The sequence below is a fragment of the Loxodonta africana genome, chromosome 3 (genome assembly GCF_030014295.1).
Source record: "Loxodonta africana isolate mLoxAfr1 chromosome 3, mLoxAfr1.hap2, whole genome shotgun sequence".
Classification (NCBI taxonomy): domain Eukaryota; kingdom Metazoa; phylum Chordata; class Mammalia; order Proboscidea; family Elephantidae; genus Loxodonta; species Loxodonta africana.
Window position 1 is genome coordinate 14,101,044 of NC_087344.1, and position 6,167 is coordinate 14,107,210.

The 6,167-nt window shown below is 44.6% G+C and overlaps 1 pseudogene; it reads left to right on the forward strand.

Moving 5' to 3' along the window:
- The first annotated feature begins 1,351 nt into the window (after positions 1-1,351).
- Positions 1,352-5,164, forward strand: LOC135230480 (mesoderm-specific transcript homolog protein-like; annotated as a pseudogene).
- Positions 5,165-6,167: the final 1,003 nt, after the last annotated feature.

The following is a 6,167-nucleotide window of genomic DNA, read 5'->3' on the forward strand; positions in this document are numbered from 1 at the left end:
ATGTGCCAAGATTCATCCAACGGGGATATAATAATCTTTTTGACAAATGGTACTAGGACAAATGTGTAGCCACATGCAAAAGCATAAAGTAGGATTCTTACCTCAAATGACATTAAGAAAGAAAAAGAACCCAAAGTGGATCAAAGACCTAAATGTAAGAACTAAAACTGTAAAATGCTTAGAAAACATAGGGGTAAATCTTGACCTAGGATTTGGCAAAGAATTCTTAGATATGACACCAAAAGTACATGCATCAAAAGAAAAAAAAAAAGATAAATTGGATTTAAAATGCTTTACTTCAAAGGATACCATCAAAGAAGTGAAAAGACAACATGTAGAGAAAAAATTTGCAAATTGTATGTGTTCATATATTTTTATTCAAGCTAAAAAGACAAATGACTAATTAAAAAATGAACAATGCACTTGAATAGACACTTCTACAAAGAAGAAATGCACAGGAAAAGATGCTCAGCATCATTAGTCATCAGGGAAATGCAAACCAAAACTTCCATGTGATGCCACTTCAAATCCACTAGGATATAGTCTATTTGGAAACCCTAGTAGCATAGTGGTTAAGAGCTACAACTGCAAACCAAAAGGTTGGCAGTTCGAATCTACCAGGTGCTCCCTGGAAACCCTATGGGGCAGTTCTACTCTGTCCTATAGGGTTGCTATGAGTCGGAATCAACTCGATGGCAATGGGCTTTTTTTATAGTCTGTATTTAAAAAAAAGAAAATATGCACAAGAATTGGCAAAGACGTAGAGAAATCAGAACTCTTGTACATTGTGGATGGGAAAGTGAAATGGTGCAGCAATTTTGGAAAATATTCTGGTAGTTCCTCAAATCATTAAACATAGAATTACCACATGACCAGCAATTTCACTCCTAGGTATTTGTGGGCCAAGATTTTCAGGGGTTTGGCAGTCGTAAGATGTTATGATCACCTCCGTGGTGGGATCTGCTGTGAGTAGCCAATCAGTTGGAAGGGAGTTTCCTTGGGTGTGTGGCCTGCATTGAATATAAGTGGACATTCTGGCAAGGCTCATGAGATTTTTGCTCCTGCTGGATCCTTCAGCTGCTTCTGTTCGTCTGACCCCTGGTTCTTGGGACTTGAGCTAGCAGCTTACCTGTAGCCTTGCCTGCTGATCTTGGAATTCATTGGTATTTGCAGCCTGTCAACAATAACCCTGCCCCCTGACCTGCCAATCTTGGGTTCGCCAGGCCCTGTGGCTACGTGAATCAGGAGAAGGCTCTATCCTGACCCACGGACTTGGGATGTTCCAGCCTCTACAACTGTGTGAGCCATTTCCCTGATATAAGTCTCTCTGTGAATGGATAGAGTTGCAGCAATGGCACAGGACCAACAGCAGCAGAGAACATGCAGTGGCGGATTGGGGTGCCTCCGGGCACTTATCGGTGGAGCTAGGCTTGCCGACCCATGGAGCAAGAAAGCTGAGTGCCTGTGTGCAGGAGGCTTCCTGGCAGAGTGGGGAGCCTCCAGGAACTTATTGGTGGAGCCACCAAGCTTTGGAACACTTGCTCCAGCAGGGCAGATGCAGATGTGAGGCCTGAGGAGCCAAGAGGCCAAGAAACCAGAAACAGAAGCTGAAGAGACAAAAAACACAAGAAACTGAGCTGCCTCAGTCTCAAAATGTATGGCCATGACCTCAGGGGTTTCAAAGGATGGAGCCATGGCCTCTGGTGTTTCTAAGGGTGGAGTCACCACTCAGATGGACTAGGAGAATGGTGTGCCTAAAGCTGAGGGAGCAGAGGTTTGGTCCCAGTGAGCCTGGAAGGCAGAGCTGAAGCCCAGGACCAAGGGGCCTCCACACAGAATCCGGAGAGTGTGGCCAATACCTAGAGGCTGGAGGGCAGGGTTATTGTGTAAATTGTCTCAGGGAACAGAGGATTATTTTCAAAGCTTTGAGAGCTAATGTAATGTGTTCTGCTGACTTGCTTATGCCTTTTTTCCCTTCAGTTTCTCCCATTTGTAATGGAAATGTCTACCTTATGCCTGTTCTGCCATTGTGCCAGTGGAAGCAGATAACTCGTATTCTAGATTTCACAGATGAAGAGGAATTTTGGGGTTTTGGACTTGGAGTTAAGACTTTTGCTATGATATAATGGGATTAATATGTTTTGCATGTTGCGAGGATGTGATTTTGGGGGTGGGCAAAAGATGGAATGTCATGGGTTGATTTATGCTCCTCCAAAAATGTGTTTGTCAACTTGATTAGGCCACAATTCCCAGTATTGTGTGGTTGCCCTCCATTTTGTGATTGTAATTTTATGTTGAGAGAATTAGAGTGGGATTGTAGCACCAACCTTACTCAGGTCGCCTCCCTGATCCAAGGTAAAGGGAGTTTCCCTGGGGTGTGACTTGCACCACCTTTAATCTCTCAAGAGATAAAAGGAAATGGAAGCAAGCAGAGAGTGGGGAGCTCATATCACCAAGAAAGCAGCACCAGGAGCAAAGCACATCCTTTGGACGCAGGGTCCCTGTGCTTGAGAAGCTCCTCGGCCAGGGGAAGTTTGAGGACAAGGACCTTCCTCCAGAAATGACAGAGAAAGAAAGTGTTCCCCTGGAAGTGACACCCTGAATTTGGACTCGTAACCTACTAGACTGTAAGAGAATAAATTTCTCTTTGTTAAAGCCATCCACTTATATTTCTGTTATAACACCCACCCACTGCCGTCAAGTTGATTCCGACTCATAGTGACCCTGTAGGACAGAGTAGAGCTGCCCGATAGAGTTTCCAAGGAGCACCTGGCAGATTCGAACTGCCGATCTCTTGGTTAGCAGCCGTAGTACCCAACCACTATGCCACCAGAGTTACCTCTGTTATAGCAGCACTAGTAACTAAAACAATAGATTTTTTTTTTTTTGGCAGGGAGGTTTCCAAGGACAGTAGGTCCCTCTGTAAATGGATAAAAATCACCCACAAACCAGTCATGTCCCAGAGTTTATTGCTCTAGTGTGCCTGCACCCACAGTTCAAATACCACTTGCCTGTAGTGAACACTGTAGTCACATTATAGGTCTCGCCCCAGCACAGAGTAGATGAACCATTTGCATGGGAAAACACAGCTCTTCCCCACATTCTATCTGACTCATAATTGTTTGTGTCTAATGGAATCTCTTTCTCATCCAAAGAAAAGAAAGAGGCATAGGTATTCAGAATGAGTTAAGTTTAGGCAAGTCAAGACCTCAGTCAAGAAAAAGGAAATCAGTTTTCCCTTCATGGAATAGGAGGGTAACACTAAGCCATTGAGCCTGGGAATTTCTTATTAAACAAAAACTATATCTGATTATTTACCCCATGAGAGACAGTGCTTCCCCACTGCCTTTTTCACTCTTTATTTTTAAATAATTTATTCACACATAGAAGTTGCAAAAATAGTACCAAGATTGTCTGGGTACCCTTTACCCAGCGTCCTCCAATGGTGACACAATCTTTCTCAATAAACCCTTTGCCATTGAGTCGATTTGGACTCAGACTGGCCTTTTAGGACAGAGTAGAATTGCTCCAAAGGGTCTCTGAGGAGTGGCTGGTGGATTCAAACTGCCAACCTTTTAGTTAGCAGCTAAGCTCTTAACCAGTGGGCTACCAGGGCTCTTAATCTTTCATAATCATAGTATATATTGGAGCAATACTATTAACTAAACTGCAGACTTTATTGGGATTTAACCTGAGTTTCCTTTGGAGGAAAGACAGACACCAGCCTTCCTATTTGCCTCGTTTGTTGTCTGGGAAAGCCCTCCTGTGAAGTGGCTTTATTCCTCAATGGACCCAGAGAAGACAAAGTTCACTCATTCACACTGAATCAGATGAATCCCTTAGGCTGATGAAAGCTTCAACGCATTAAAAAAGGAAATAACAGCTGCTGTGGCAGCGGCCAGTCCTCACGCAGTGCCTCAGCGGACTGCCATTTAGGTGGCTGAGCCGCTGGGCAGCAGGCCCGCTTTGCAGCCCTCTCGCGCTGCTGGAGGTAGCTGTAGCTGGCAGGCCTTGTGCCAGCATTCTTGCAGCTTGGGCGCTGACCGGCTGCACAAGCTAAGGGCGGCCAGGGTGCACCGAGATAACCTGCACACGGTGAGGGAGTGGTGGGTCCAGGTGGGGTTGCTGGCCGTGTTCCTGCTGGCGGCCTACCTGCACATCCCGCCCGCTCAGCTTTCCCCTGCTCTTTACTCATGAAAGTCCACAGGCAAATTTTTCACCTACCAGGGACTGCGCATCTTTTACCAAGACTCCGTGGGTGTGGTTGGAAGTCCAGAAATAGTTGTGCTCCTATATGGCTTTCCAACATCCAGCTATGATGGTACAAGATTTCGGAAGGTCTGACCCTCAGGTTTCATGAGTAATTGCTCTTGATTTCTTAGGCTTTGGCTTCAGTGACAAACGGAGACCACACCACTACTCCATATTTGAACAGGCCAGCATGCGGAGGCATGCTTGAGAGGCTTTTGGTTCTCCAGAACTGTAGGATCAACCACCTGTCTCATGACTATGGAGACATTGTGGCTCAGGAGCTGCTCCATAGGTACAAGTGGAATCTGTCTGGGCAGCTTACCATAAAGTCTCTGCCTGTCAGATGGAGGTATCTTTTCCGAGACTCATCATCCTCTCCTTCTCCAGAAGCTTCTTAAAGATGGAGGCATGCTGTCAACCATCCTCACACGTTTGATGAACTTCTTTGTTATTCTCTTGAGGTCTCATCCCGGTCTTTGGGCCCTACACTTGGCCTCTGAGAGTGACCTGTGGGACGTATGGGCAGAGATAGTAACAATGACAGAGACTTAGTCATTGATAGTCTTCTACAGTATGTTAACCAGAGGAAGAAGTTTAGAAGATGCTGGGTGGGAGCCCTTGCCTCTGTATCTATTCCCATTCATTTTATCTGTGGGCCATTGGATCCCATAAATCCTTACCTGGAGTTTTTGGAGCTGTATAGGTTTTATTTATTTTTTTTTATAGGAAAATGCTGCCAAGGTCCACAGCGTCAATTCTGGATGACCACATTTGCCGCTACCCACAGCTAGAGGATCCCATGGGCTTCTTGAATGCATATATGGGCTTCATCAACTCCTTCTGAGCTGGAAAGTGTAGCTTCCCTGTATTACCTTCCCTATTCCCTATCTGTTGTGTATTCCACTTAGGAAGAAATTCCCAAAAGAGGTCCTACTCACTGAACACTATTCTCTCACAAAAGTCCACTTTACTCATGTCGCGGAACACAGTATAGTAAAAAACCAGCAGAAACTCCGACTAAGAGTTGACCTAACAGTTCACTTCCCCTTCCTTTGACACCTGATCAAGTGTATGAATTTGCCTTTGTCTTTTGTGTTATTAGGAAATTCTGATGAGCACCACTACTCCCTGATGCAGTAGGAGAGGCACGCATTCCTTTTCATGAAAGACTTTTTAACACATCTATGTGCTTTTCTAACATATTTAGAAATGCTGATTTCTGGTCCAACCCCAATTGGAATCAGAGAGTAAAGGATGAGGAGGGGGCCTTACCTCTCCTTGAACAGCTCTAAGGGCATGTGCTTTTAAGTTCTCTAAGCCATACCACTTCAATAAGAGTGATTCTCCCTCGTCATAACTTTGAATTCAGTTTCATTCATTTTGTTAAAAAAAGATTTCTTCCTGAAAAGGCAGGAATTAAGACTTCTTAGTTTACTCCTGCTTTTATTTATTAAGCACACATGCAGAGTGAGTCTGCTATGTGCCAAGGAGTTCTAAGTGCTTTACATGGCCCATTATGAGGTGGGTCCTTTCTTATCATCATTGGTAGGTGAGGACACTGAGGCTCAGATAGGCTGTGTAACTTGTCCATTCACTCATTCATTCCTTATTCAAGTATTTATTCATTCAGCAAACATATTCTAAAACACTAGATGCTGGACATAAACAATAAGACACTGCCTCTATAAGACCGCAATCTTCCTCCTCTATCCCCGTTTCTGTGTTTCCCTCCCTCTTACTCTTTCGTCTTCAGACACAGACTGGCTTCCTTGCTGTATGAAAACTTCGCCAGGCACAGTCCCACCTCAGTTCCTTTTCATTTCCTGTTCCCTGCAATGTTTTTTTCTTCCCCCAGCGTTATTAAAATATTTATCATCTGGACCTATTATTCCCTCAGATCCTTCCCTGGCCACCTT